Raw genomic sequence first — 14780 nt, 5'->3', positions numbered from 1 at the left:
TCAGCTTCCTAAAGTGGCTGTTGCTTCACATCCCCAGGAACAGTGCATTAGTGTACCAATCCCTCTGCTTTCTCAAGAGCACTTGTTGCTGCCTGTCCTTCTTCTTACAGCCATCTTGGAGAAGGTGAAGTGGCATCTTATTGTTGCTTCATCTAGCATGCTCTTGGTGGCTAATGGCACTGAACGACCTTTCCAGTGTGGGTTGGCCATGTGCTTTCCTGGTGGAGTGGATGTGGAGGCTTCTCTGAGCTACGGTGGAGGCCCGTCATGTTTACAAGTCCCTCATGAGAGGTATGACTTGGAAAGATCTCCAGTTCCAGGCTACAAAATCCACTCCATAGCCTAGTCCATGGCCTAGAACTTAGTGCAGCCCAAGCTGCCCTCGAATTCACAGCTTTCTTGACAAGCCTCCCAAAGGCTGGAGTTGCAGGTGGGAGCCACCAAACCCAACCTGTCTTTTCACTTTCCTTCTGGCGCTTTCGCTTTGTAAAGTACATATGTTTTTCAATCCTGACAACTTTGCTGATTTTACATGGTGAATTTATTTTGTTTTTTGGGTGTTGTTGTTGTTTGTCTTCTAGTCATTAACAAATTGGCCGTGTGTGTGTGTGTGTGTGTGTGTGTGTGTGTGTGTGTGTGTGTGTGTGTGTTCTAGGAGGAATGATGGGTTGATCTAAATAGCAGAGCCTCAGGAGAGATAACTGTGGTAGGCAGGGGCAGCACTGAAACAGTAGTCATAAAGGTGAGGGTGTTGCCAGAAGGCCCCCAAAGGGCCTGCAGTCCTGTGTAATCTAGGAATTGCCTTAGTTACCTAATACCAGAGAGTCTGTGAGAAGGAAGCAACGGCCTAAAAGAAGAGCCTGGGACAACAGCTGAGGTTACACTTTCTGTAAGCTTGTGGAGACTAAGCAGAATGCCCTTTTCAACCGTCTTGTTAATGGAGGGATGCATGAGTGCTTATTCCTTGACTAGCTACTTTAATCACACATATACGGCAAAGTATTTTTGGAGGTATGTTTGTGCAGGTGCGTGCATGTGCTTGTGTGTATTTATGCATGAGTGCGTATGCCCATTGCACATGTGAGTGAAGCCAGAGCTGTCAGCTGTTACCATGGCAGCACAGGGACAGACAGAGTTGTTTTCCTTATTATTTCCCTTGTCTTTCTGCCCTTACCTTCCGCAGCCCTGCCACTTCCCATCCAAATACAGGAATATACTAATCAGGCAAATATGCACTGCTGTTAGTAAAGGGGTCAAATCCATTTGGATGGAATTCCAGGCTCAACATGCTAACAATGGCAGGAAACTGGGTCCTCGAACTGGCTGGAGCTCGGGACTGTTGAGCGATAGATTGTTGAAAGAACTGGCCCCGGGGTAGGCTGTTTTGGCTTGCTTTGTGTTTGGAATGCCACGATTGTTCCAGACACAATGAGGGATCTGTCTGTCCATGCAGAAGAAATTATGATTGCAGGAACCAAACCAAACTTACTCTCTCAATTGCAAATGATTCTTTAGTGGCCCACATACAGCTCTGAAGGGGCAAGGAGGACTTTTAATTTAACATTTCAGGTAATCTCGGGTGGCAAGTGTTCTACCCAATTCCCATATCTACGTGCTTTGTCCTGCTGGGGACACTTGGCATCTCTTCTGCTTCCAGTTCATGGCCCTCTAGACTACCTGTCTTGTTGTTTTTAATGGTAAACTAGTAGGTGGGGCTGTCTCTGCAGAATCTATGGTACGTTCAATGAACTGGGACTTGGCTGTCCTATAACCTTGCCCTGTTGCTGATTTCCTGTGGGAATGGTAAGTTCTTGATGAGTGCTCTCTTCATATAGATAACAAGGAGGGACTATTTCCTAATTGGAGGGGTGGCAGTTATACTTGGCCTGGCATGTTGTTCTGGTAAAGGCAAATATTACAGATGAGACTTTGTAGCCAAGCATCACACCAGATAGCCCTCCTTTTACTGAGAATTTGGGATCTCTGGTCTTTTGTTAACACACAAGGCACAGTAGGAAAAAGTCACCCTGGTGACTGACTTACACCGTCATTCATTCTTTCTGTCACTCAGCCATTCAACGAATATGTTTGGGAGGCCATCTTTATGCCAAGGTATTGTATTGATTCAGGGGTAAAAGGTAGCAAAGCTCTATTCTCTGAACTTACAGAACGGAGGATGAAGACATGTATATGAATAAAATAGCATGATTATCTCCATGCTCAAATAGTACATATGTTATGCACCCTGCAGGCAAGAGGGTGGAGAGAATTCCCAGAAATAACCACAGCCTTTCATTGCCCATCACTGTGCAGGCCAGAAACAGTGGTCCTTGGCAAGGGCTATGGTCTAACTCAGATGCACCAGATCTGCCCGAGAAGAAGAAGAAGAAGAAGAAGAAGAAGAAGAAGAAGAAGAAGAAGAAGAAGAAGAAGAGGAGAGCAAAGATAGTTCTTGAAACGTTGGTATAGGAGGGAGTGCTGGGCACTTGGACAAAATTTGGGATCTGTTTAAAAAGAGACAGAAGGGCTCTGGAGAAAGCTGGTGGTATGTGTGCTTTAGACTGATGTATGGGTGCTGCTCCAGTGGGAAGGTGGTGATGTTTAGGGGTGAGAGAGGGGCGTGCCAGAGAATTCTGGGAAAGATAACAAGGCATGGGAGAGAGGAGAGGAAAGTTATTGAGGAGGAGAGTGTTAAGCAGTTCAGGAGCTGTGTGGGGTAGGGGCTGGCCACCTCAGGAAACCCATCCATGGGAATCTGACCCCCTATGAGAATCTCACCCCCCCCCATGGGAATCTCACCGCCCCCACCAGGCTTTACACTCAGGGTTAAGGTTGTAGATTTGCTTCATAGTTGCTAGTGTAACTTAAAGGCCAGAAAGCTGCTGGTCACACTTGCTGTGGGCTAGTTTTTGGTTCAGGTGAACACCCAAGATTTCCCCCCATGCCAGAAGTGTTTGCCATAGGCATGGCACACATTTCCACAGTGGACGCCACTCTGAGGCTCTTCCCACAGGTGGGGACACTGAGATAGTAGATGAGGGGCTTTCTCAGTGTGTGGGAAAACGTCAGCTATAAGATTCCAGCTTGGATTTGTCTGCGTAACAGCACTGTGGACCTTTTTTGGGGGGTGAGGGTGGGGGTGGGGTGGTTGTGTTGGGTCCACAGATTAATAGCTCTCATTGCTAGCTTTTTCTCTCTTGGCATCCTGTGGTGTGTATGCCAAGCTGAAGACAGCACTTAACCACCTCAAGTCTGAAAGGAAGTCTGGGGGAGCTGACAGCCGACTATTCAAGGAATGACATCAAGTAGCTTTTCTCAAGGTCATTTCCTGCCCATGATCACATTCCTTAAGGATGTGTACATGGGGGTGGGAGTGAAAACAGACCATACTCTGTTGCAAAGAGATGCCTAAGGCAGCTGTAATGGTTACTACTACTGTGTGTGTGTGTGTGTGTGTGTGTGTGTGTGTGTGTGTGTGTGTGGTGTGGTGTGGTGTGTATGTGTTTGTGTGTGGTGTGTGTGTATATGTGTGTGGTGTGTGTGTATGTGTGTGTATATGTGTGTGGTGTGTGTATGTGTATGTTTGGGGTGTGTGTGTGTGTGTGTGTGTGTGTGTGTGTGTGTGTGTGTGTGTGTGTGTGTGTACCCTCTCTGACTTGTTTTGCAGATGAATAAACAACCCCCTGCCTCCCTCCCACCACTTGACTGAAAACATAGCCTGGCTTCCAGCTCTGCATGCTTGAACTGTCTTGAAGCCAAGACAATAATTTCCATTTTAAAGAGAAGTGCTACACTTGTCATCAACCCAGGTTACATTGCCTGATGAGGTGAAGCTTAATTTGGCTCCTTAGAAACATCACTTGCTTAGTGGGCCTCTCCCTATCTTCAGGTCTCAAAAGGATTCTGTGCACTGGTAAATCTGTAGGTGCTCAGAAAAGGAGGGGATGACAGGAAACAATAGAGTGTGGAGTCAGGCAATCTTTATTCCATGTGTGGATCCTGCACCGCCACCCTCACCCCCCTACCCCTCACCCCCCTACCCCGCACCCCAAAGCACTTTTCTCAAATAGTGTGGGAAACTTTAATTGCGTGAACTTTAGTGTACACATCTGTGAAATGGACATAACCACTATTTATAATGGTGGTAACTGCCTGGATCGAGACTTCCCAAGTTCTTGGGATCTTGGAGTAAGAACTACAGGAGTTGTATACAGATAGCAAAGCAGCCAGGGGTTTCATTCGGAAGCAAAGAAGCAACTTGCCTGAATGTGATTTCCTCCAGAGTGCTAGGTTGCTTCCCAGGCTTGCTTTTATAAGCGCAGAAGAAAGAGGTGGTTGCTGCGGTGTGGTTGGGTGGTTTTCTGTCCCTGATTGACAGTCATGGGCTACCCAAGCCTTTGTTACTTGTGCACAGCCTTTCCCCGGATGCACCTGCCTTTAATCATATGCATGCCCAAGCATGCATAGGCATAGGATGGTAAAAAGAAGTGTCACTTAAAAGTTCACTCACAGGACACGCTGTCTTAACACACACACACACACACACACACACACACACACACACACACACACACACACACACACATTCCTGGCCATCTGTCACCAGGATATGTTTGATCAAGGAAGAGGAGGTACGAGGAGCTTGTCAGAGAGCCTTAGGGCTGTTAGGAGGAGTGACCAGCTGCAGTCTGGAGAGGGCTGTGTGTGTATAAGTCCATGCAGGAGGGAGCTGCCCCCTGCAGTCCACATGCCTTATCCTCAGGTGTGCTGAGACCTGAAAGTGACCCATGCATGCGCCACAGGACGGTTGTCAGTATTAGCTGTAGCGACGTTTCCCCGCCTTCCATCTTAGCATTTTCTATCGCCCTCTTCCTCTGACGCGTAGAGCTCCGTTTTCTTAAGCCTTTCAGTGATATGTATTGTATTCATTACCGCCTCTCACATCACCTGGCAGCTTTACATCATCCTAGAGAAAGAGAAGGAGAAACAGAGAACAGATTGTTTCCTCCCTCCCCATTTAGGACCTACTTTAAATGGGTCCCTGATGATGTCACATAAGCCTTCAGGTCTCCTTTCATCCCCACACCTCCCCTACCCTCAGTAAACGGAGGTTCTTGAATGGAATCATCCGTGGGCCCTTCAGGCTGACCTAAATTCTGGCGAAGAACCCAGTAGAGAAAGGCATGCATGGCACCTTCTGGGTGTTTCTCTACACTGGCTGATAGACAGAGACATATTTCCTGTGATCATTAAAGGGTGGCAGCGTCCTATGGGATGCCTGTACTGTCGATTTCTCTCTAGGGTGTGAGGCAGACAGACCTTGCCTTCACATATAGACTGACATAGCCCAGGAAAATCGGTTTCACTCTCTGCTCTGCATATGCCTCCAAACGTGGAGATTATTTTTCACACAGCTGATTTATAATGCGGTGAATTTCTCTGAAGCATAATTTGTACTGGCTCAATCAGTCTGTTGAAGTTCCAGCCCTAGCATGGGCCTGGGGGGCATCAAGCATCTGCCCTCCTGTTTCCTTCACACTCAGGGGTGGAAGGTTAAGAAGTACAATTCGGTTTGCACAATCATCAGACCGGACTGCCTTGGGTCTATTTGGGCTTCACTCAAGGATGAGGAATGCAAGACTGTTCTTGAAGTCAAAGCTGAGTAGACTAGCATGCGCTGCAGTGTGGGCCAGACACCCGGGGAGTGGCTTCAGACTTTCTCGGAACCTTGTGTTAGTGATGGACGGGCCTAGAAGATGTCTGGACATCTCTGTCTGCTTCTGTTTTGCCAACATAGTTATTTATAGCTCACGTCTTTCTTATAGCTCAAACGTGAACCTTGCACAAAATGTATTCCCTTGGAGGCAACTAAAGAGAGTTGTCTGTTTAAGAAGACAAAATCAGGCCCCCAAATTGCAATTTAAAAAGGTGCCGACTTTTTCAATAAGAAACCAGCAAATTTTGTCAAATGACCCGCTTTAGGGTTTTATCAAACCAAAGTAACCAGTTTGTGTGAGTTTGGCCAGCAGATGGCAGCAGATGTTTTTTATTTGAGAAAGTGCTTGAAAGAAAGACTTGGGAACAGTCTTTTCTAGGAAACTAGAGCCTTTCATGGGACATTCACTGAAATCCTGGAAGTAGGGGCCTTTTTTGTTTGAGAGCTCTTGGCAGTACATAGTGGAAGTTCAGGGTGAGCTATTTCCATAAAGTTTGTTAAAAGGGAAGTACACATGAGATTAAGGACTGGAAAGAAAACGCTATTGAGTTTTGCATCCTAATTACAATCCAATTTCTCGGCCCACAAACTTCCAACAGCCCCTCTAGCCCACAGTCTGGAGAGTGCTGTGGAGTGCAGGGTGCAGCATAGCTAAGTTTCCTTGCTTTATCACTTGCTGCAAGGATTTACCTACTTATTTTCAGATTCCAAACCTAGCTTTTACAGTGTAGCTACCAGTTTGCTGTTTAGAAAAGAGAATACTAAAAGAGAGTTAGGGCCACCTAACTGATGCAGGAGCTCTTCTGGAGTGGCACATTCCTGCGTTGTGATGTGTGGTGACCTCTATTGTCCTCTTTTTTTTTTCCTGCCATTGCTCAGGGTCACCACCAGAGGATAATGCTATAATACTACCTACCCTGATATAAAACCTTGCCTATTACATCAAGTTCCAATCTTTATACAACCTTGAAAATATAGTGAAAAGTTTCATTCATCCATTCATTCCCATTTGCTGTGTGCCCACCATGCCCAGGGCTTTGCTTCATGAATTTTAGTCTAGGGAGAGAACCAGATCCTCATCAAGTCACTACAGGAAACTACAGCAGCAAGCCCGGGACAGGTGCTCAGAGGAAGAAATACAGTCCTGGGATGTTGTTGAACCAGCGAAGTTGATCTAGGTTTAAAGGCTGATAGGAGCAGACAGCATTCCTGAGGCTGGGACCCTTGAGCTGAATTTGAACGACGAGGAGGCATGAGTTGGGTTAAAAGGTCGGAGAGTCCACAGACTAGACACTAGAAAGTTCTAAGACTCTGTTATATGAGTGAAAACCCATCACAATTCTTGCACTCCTGAGGCAAATGTACACACGCACGCATATGCGATTGACCTGCACTGGCTATTATTGTGTAGTTTATGACATTGTTAGCTTGGAGCAAGTGTAAAAACAGTTCCAAAAAATGTGAATATTACTGTCCTCAAGACAATGACTTACACAAATGGGACAAGGACCTTTAGGGCCAGCCACTATGAAAAGTCATAATACATATCTTAAAAAGTAAAGCCTTCCACACTTCCCTTTTCTCCTTCATTGACAGCCTTAGAAATAATCCCTTGTGGCCACTGTAGATCGAGAATCTTGCATCTGAGAATCTGAGATAAGAAACCAAAACACTTTCTCACCACAAATACAACACCGCAGGTATGACGTTCCACTTGTTCTTTTTATGTTGAAAAACATTGTGTAACTTTACCATCAGTGTACAGCGTGTAAGGCACATACGAGGCAATGGATTATACACTTCCACTTGGGCCCTAGTATCCAAGTACTTTACCAACTACATGCAAATATTTCATAATCTTAAAAATACCCAGAACCTAAAATGTTTTGTCCTAAGCATGCTAGTCTAAGGAATATTGTTATGCTTTGAAATGAAACATATCCCAGGAGTACATTTGGTATGATGATTCATTTTAATTAGTTTAATCACCAACTTGACACAATATAGTATCACCAGGGGAAAGAGTCCCAAGGAGGGATTGTCTAGAGCAAGTTGGCCTGAGACTAGGTCTGGAGCGGCTTGTCTTGATTATGCCATGGATGTGGGAGGGCACTGCCCACTGTGAGTGACACCATTCCTCGGCAGGGTATCCTAAACTGCCTGGCATTCAAGAGTCCTGAGCGTGAGCAGAACTGCACGGTTCATCCTCATTGATCTAGACTGTGGATGTGACAAGCCACCTCCAGCTTCTGCCTTGGCTTCACCTCAGCAGTGGCCTGTAACCTGTAACCGAAAGACAAACAGAAACTTTCTCCTCTAAAGTTGCTTTTGCCAGGGTGTTTATCTTAGCGACAGGAAGGACACTAGGACAGCGGTAAATGCTTGGTCCCCAGCTGGGGGGTGAGCTTATAGCAAGACACCCACTAGTTGTTCCTTCAACTTTGAGCGTCTCTCTTGAGTGTCTCAGTGTATCCCAGGCTCCTCTGCCTCGACTTTCTGACCCTGACACAAGGGTTCACATTTATCCCTCTTTCCTTCCATAGCTCCAGCTTTGCTCGCTACTCTGAAATGTAGGCAGAAGACTAGGACACAGCCTTGATGTATAGCAAGGCTCCCAGCACTGAGTCCTGATAGCTTGTTAGTTTTTAAGCTATGGAATGAAATAGAAGTTGGATTATGTCTGAAGCACACACCCACAGAAATGGCGAGCCCAGGCTTGACCATCCTCTGAAGCACACACCCACAGAGATGGTGAGTCCAGGCTTGACCATCATCTGAAGCACACACCCACAGAGATGGTGAGTCCAGGCTTGACCATCCTCTGAAGCACACATCCATAGAAATGGCGAGTCTAGGCAGATAGTGACATGAGCTGTGACTCAGGAGAGCAGAGTCCTATCTCTATCTATGACAAGGAAGAAAGATCAGAAATGAGGGGAGAGTCACACAGCTCCTTCTCAGAACTAACCCACTTCACACTGAGTAGTACCTCAGTGAACATCAGAGTGGAACTGAAATAAAAATTTGGGCCAGGCATAGTGACACATTCTTGGAATCCTTGTACTTGATAGGGTGAGGCAGGGGGATCAAAAATTTGAGATCTAGTCAATATAGTGAGAAACTGTGTCTGAATTTTTTTAATTATTCAGAAATTTAGTAAGAAGTAGATGATCAATGTCAATTCTTAGAAACACACACTTATTCTTTATGATCACTTAAATAATTATTATTATTTTTTAAATTGGAAAGCAATGTAGCCTGGTGAAAAAGATGAAACGTACTGAGAGATGACCAATCTGAGTTTTCAGAAAATTTAGACTCGGAGTTTCTGCCTCCATCATCCATACTTTCTTTCAGACCAACTTACCAAGTTATAATTCACACAGCATAGAATGTACCCATTCGTAATGTCCAGTTGGTAAGTTTACCGAGTACCTAAATCAAGATGCCTAACCTTTCTGTCAACCTCTGCATTCCGTACAGGCAGTCTTTCTCCATTCCACAGCCTTAGGCAACCCGGTCTGTTTCCTGTCAGTCCAGGTTGGATTAGCCTATTCCATAAATCTCTCTGGGCAGAACTGCATGGTATGAACTCTCTGGGGTCTGATTTGTTTTATTTAGCACACCTTTGAGATTTATCCACGCTCCTGTACGCACCATGCTTCATTTTTATTATCAGGTAGAGTTTCATTATATGGTGAGGCCGCTGTTTATTTATTCACCTCTTAAAGGGCCTTTGGTGCTGCCCTCTTAGGCACTGTGAATATTCATGCAACTGTATTTTTGTGTGTATGTGGGGGGCATGCATTTCACCCCCCCCCAAACCTTAGGCAAAATCCTAGAACAAGGAGTGCTAATTTGTAAGGATAAGATATGTGCCTTAGCTTGCTCTCTGTTGCTATCATAAAATACTGATAAAAAAAACAACCTGGGGAAGAAAGGGTTAATTTCACCTTACAAATTACAATGCTTCTTTAAGGAAGAGTATGGCAGGAACTCAAGGCAGAAGCCTGAAACAAAGCCACAGAACAGAGCTGCTTACTGGTGCTCCTAGGCTATGTTCATTTACTTTTCTTTTTTTTATTTTAATTTTTATTAATTTAGTCATATTACATCTCAACTGTTAGCACATCCCTTGTATCCTCCCATTCCTCCCTCCCTCTCACTTTCCCACTTACTCCCCTGCTATCCTTCCTCTGAGTGCCACCAGGCCTTCCCATCAAGGGGGCATGGTCAAAAATGGAGCACCAGAGTTCACATGAAAGTCAGACCTCACTTTCCACTCAATGGTGGAGAATGTCCTGTCCATCAGCTAGATCTGGGTAGGGATTCAAAGTTTACTGCCTATATTGTTCTTGGTGGTGCCATAGTTTGAGCAGGACCCCTGAACCCAGATCCATGTATCATAATGTTCTTCTTGTAGGTTTCTAGGACCCTCTGGATCTTTGTATTTCCCCATTCTCCCATGCTTCTCTCATCTAAAGTCCCAATAGGATGTCCTCCCCTCTGACCCACTTTCCTGGCAAGTGAAGACTTTCATGGGGGCATGCTCCTTGCCTTTGGATCCCTCATTTACTTTTCTTATTGACATAGTCCAGGCCCACGTGCCTAGGGACAGCACTGTCCAAAGTAAGCTGGGCCCTCTCACATCAATCGTTAATCAAGAAACTGTTCCACCACCTTGCTTACAGGGCAATCTAATGGAGGCCTTTCCTCTCTTGTCCATCTTCCCAGGTATGTCAAGTTGACAACCAAGATTAGTCATTATAGTAGGTGCAACCAGGACTCCCCAGATTTACTGTTTTCTGAGCGTTCTGCCAACACTGGTTGGTGTCAATTGTTTAGTCACTAGCTACTTTATTAGGGAATGTACAATTGGATCTCACATTCGACATGATTCTTTTTTTTTTTTTTGAGGTGAAAATTAACATGGCAGACCACAGTTACCAAATGCTGAGCACCAGGACCATCTTTGCCCACCCCCCACCCCCCAGAAATACTACTTAGCCAAGATGCCTTTCTTTATTATGTGTGTGTTCCTGGCTTGATTTGCTATTTGCTAAGAACATTTCACTTGTTGTCCTGAAGGATGCTGGTGTGCAGTTTTTATTTCCTCTCTCTCATTTTCTCGTGAGGACAATGTTGCCATCATATAGTAAACTAGGAAGCATTTTTTTTTTGAGAAATTTGTGTGGAAGATAAAACACATAGACACACACACTCAATTTTCTTAAAAGATAGGGCCATGCAAGTTATTTATGCTTAAGTATTTTCTGTGGAAATAAATGTGTGTAGAATATAGATTTAATCCTGAGGTGTATATTTGCAATAATCGACAGCATCAAATTCATGTGCGTGTTGTTGAGAGGCCCGAGGCTCATCTTGCCAGAGTCACACATGGGGATAAAAGCTGCCCAGGGATCTGTTTCCTGAACTTTCTGTGTTATTACCCATCCTAGATTTCTTACCTCCCATCTGTGGCTTTGCTTATTTAAGTGTGTGTGTGTGTGTAGGTTTACATACCTCTAATGTGCATAAAGACAAACACTGCATTCTTTCTTATATGTGGTTGTTAGCTTTAGATCTTTAGATATGTATATTTCATTAGGAATTTCTATAGGGCTATAGCTGAGACCCATCCCACGGGAAGAACCACTCCCTGACACTATTAAAGTTCCTCTGCTATGCCTATGTTACAGGAGTCTAGCATAATTCCACTGAGAGGCTTCACCCAGCAGCTGACGGAAACAGGTGCAGAGACCCACAGCACAGACAGAGCCGTGGGAGTCCTATGGAAGAGTTGGCGGAATGATTGAGGGAGCCAGAGGTGTCAAGGACTGCACAAAAAGACCAGCAGAATCAACCTACCTCAGCCCATTGGAACTCACAGAGATTGAACCACCAATCAAAGAGCGTGTATGGCTGGGCCTGGGTACCACCCCACACACATAAATAGGTGATGAGCAGCTTGGTCTTCATGTGGATCCCCCAATAACTGGAGCAGGAGCCCTCTCTGACTCTGATGCCTCCCTTTGGATCCCTTTCCCCTAACTGGGCTGCCTTGGCTGGCCTCAGTGGGAGAGGATGTGCCTCATTTTGCAGGGACTTAATGTGCCAGGGTGGGTTGGTACTCATGGGGGACCTCCCCCTTCTCTGGGGGGAGGGCTGCAATTAAGATGCAAAGTGAATAAATAAATACATTTTAAAAAAAGGAATACCCATACATGGTAGGAATCTAGTAAGGATCCAGAGGGGAGGAGAGGAGATAGAATATAATGTAATAAAGTTGGGGCAGGGGAGGGGGCATAATGGAATCAGAAGGGTTAAATGGGGTTGCAGGTGGAAGGGCAGGGCAGGGTACCAGAGGGAATATGAGGAAGGATATTTAGCCCTAAAAGCCATATGGAAACCTACAACTGTAGAAGCTTCCATATGTGTGTATCTATATATAGGCGGTCGTACAATCACACGTATGCTACTACAGCGGTGGGAGTCAGTGTAGGGCCTCCCTCAGACACTGCAAAGTTCACCACCAGCAGGGTGATACAGGTAGAAACGGAGAAAACCGAGTGAGTGTGAGACACGTAGGGAAGTGAGATAAAACCTATCTTATTTATTTTTATTTCATGTGCATTGTTGCTTTGCCTTCATGTGTGACTGCGCGAGGGCTTCAAATCCTTTGGAACTGGAGTTATAAACAGTTGTGAGCTGCCATGTAGGTGCTGGGAATTGAACCCAGGTCCTTTGGAAGAGCAGCTAGGGCTCTTAAACACTGAGCCATTGCTCCAGCCCCGGCATTTCTTTGATGACGGTGGCTATGACAGTTACAGTTTTCGTTGCTGGAAGCCCAACCTGACAAGAAGCAGTTTAGAGAAGAGGGTTGGAGTTTGGCTGACAGTCTCAGTAGAAGTTGCTCAGGGGCAGCAGTGTGAGCAGCTTCCACAGCCAGGCAGCGGAGGGAGCTGGTGCCCAGCTTGCTGCTGTTGTTGTTGTTGTGTTGTTGTGTTTTTGGTTTTTTTGTATATACTTTTGTATATATATTGTTTGTTTGTTTTTTGCCCTTAACTAAAAAAGATATCGAAATGGGGCAGAGTGCACCAAAGGAAAGGCTATGATAGCTGTAACTGAGCAGCAAAGAGGCCACAGGGTTCAGAGCACACAGAGACACAGCAGGTAAATTTTCTCCAACTAGAGAGAGAAGTGACTTTCCTCTGGCAACGCCAACATTTTTGTTGTGGTGGTAACTTGCAGCGATTGCTTTTAGTCTGTATTCTTCATATGAATAACTCCTGTTACAGAATTACAGCTCGTTAAAGTTATATGAGATGCTAGGAATTCCTTATCTCATCTGTCTACTGCAAATTCTAAAAGCAGGGGCTGGAGAGCATACAGCTGCTTTGGTTATGGACCTGGATCCCTGGGGCCCCTTTCATCTTGGAGCATCCCCAGTGGATCACTGAGCATCCTTGAACCTAGGTTTCTTCATGTAGAATGTGGACCATAGTTAATATGGGAAGGAACTGTCTACTTTGCTGGTGGTGGTACTGATTTGAAAAGACTTTACCTTTCTGGCCACCCACCTTTATGCCTTAGATCTTATAGGCCTTAGAGCTGCAACACAGCAAGTCACTTGATTGTGTTACAGCGGTTGAAGCACTGATGCTGTGTTCAAAATATAAGCATGTAATAAAGGGATAACTATTTTACAAGGCAGGCCAGGGACTGGGGAGATGTCTCAGCAGGTGAGAGTGCTTGCTGTGCAAATATGAGGATTTGAGTTCAGATTCCCAGAAACCATGGAAAATGTTGGCTGTGGCTGCATGCACCTGTCAGAGACAGGAGGATAGCTAAGACTTACTGGCCTGTCCAATCAGAGTTCCAGGTTCAGTGGGAGACCCTGACTCAAGAGAATAAACTGCAGAGTGTTAGAAGACATCTGAGGTCCTCCTTCAGCATCTGCATGGACACTCACATCTGCACACCCATGTGTATGCACGTCACGCACACAGACACTACAGACTCCAGCATTGATACCCAGATGTAGATATTCCTCTAACTGGCTCCATGGACCCAGGGCTTTTGTGCACCTCTGTGGGGCAGTGCATGTTCTGTGCTTGCTGCTGTATCACCTACTACGTGGTGACAGTTTCTAGCTCATTATATGAAGGAGAACCTGGTTTCCATGGTGACTCATATGTCAACAAATCAATGTTACTTTCCTCTTGGAATATAAGCCATCTCTTTTGACTTACCTACATTCTGTTTACTTACTGTATAGTATAGATGTTTTAAATATTTTTTTTGTAATTTCAGATTCATCATTGGGTCGTAAAGTGGCTTAAAGACCTTCTGTATAAATGGGCTTTATGCCATCTAAGACACAACCCTAAGCAGATGCATAGCTAGAAATGTCAGGGCCTGAGTCCTTCTCGTCTGTCATTGTTAATTAACTTTTAAACAGACCTAAACCTACTACCCGCATCCTAGCTTCCACAAAGCAACAACCTTATAACCAACAGACTGTTTCCAAACGTGGCTGGGTGTGGCATGGAGGCACCTTCTGTGGTTAAGGATCCACGTCAGTGCTGGGGCTCACATTTAGCTGTGGCTCCAGCCTGGGACTCACTCTTCCTCTTCTTCAATCTTGAGAGTTTGGAGAACGGCCTCTCAGTTTGCATTTGTCTGTTTCTTTATGGCTAAATTCAGGTTGCCCATCTCCTGTCTTGTAAACCCCGCATCTTGGGAATTTAGGAGCTGTGTTCAGTACCAGCCTGTGTTCTTTTTTGCAAAACACACTTCTTTACAGAAGAAAACCTGCTTCTTGCCCCATGCAAGATGATAATATGTCCTTTAAACAGCTAATGGAACTCTTATGATTCCTCTTGCGGGCCTTTCACAGGATGGTTTTACAGCACAACTGACTTGCTGTATTATACCGTCTAAGACACAACCCTGAGCAACTGCGTACTTAGAAATGTCGGGGTCTGAGTTCTTCTCTTCTGTCATTGTTAATTAACTAGGAACAGACCTAAGCCATCAAAGGGTCATTCTTAGACGAAAGTAC

The sequence above is a fragment of the Acomys minous genome, assembly GCF_964271855.1.
Source record: "Acomys minous genome assembly, chromosome: 9".
Lineage (NCBI taxonomy): Eukaryota > Metazoa > Chordata > Mammalia > Rodentia > Muridae > Acomys > Acomys minous.
The sequence above is the reverse complement of the archived record's forward strand: the minus strand, read 5'-3'. Positions refer to the sequence as shown.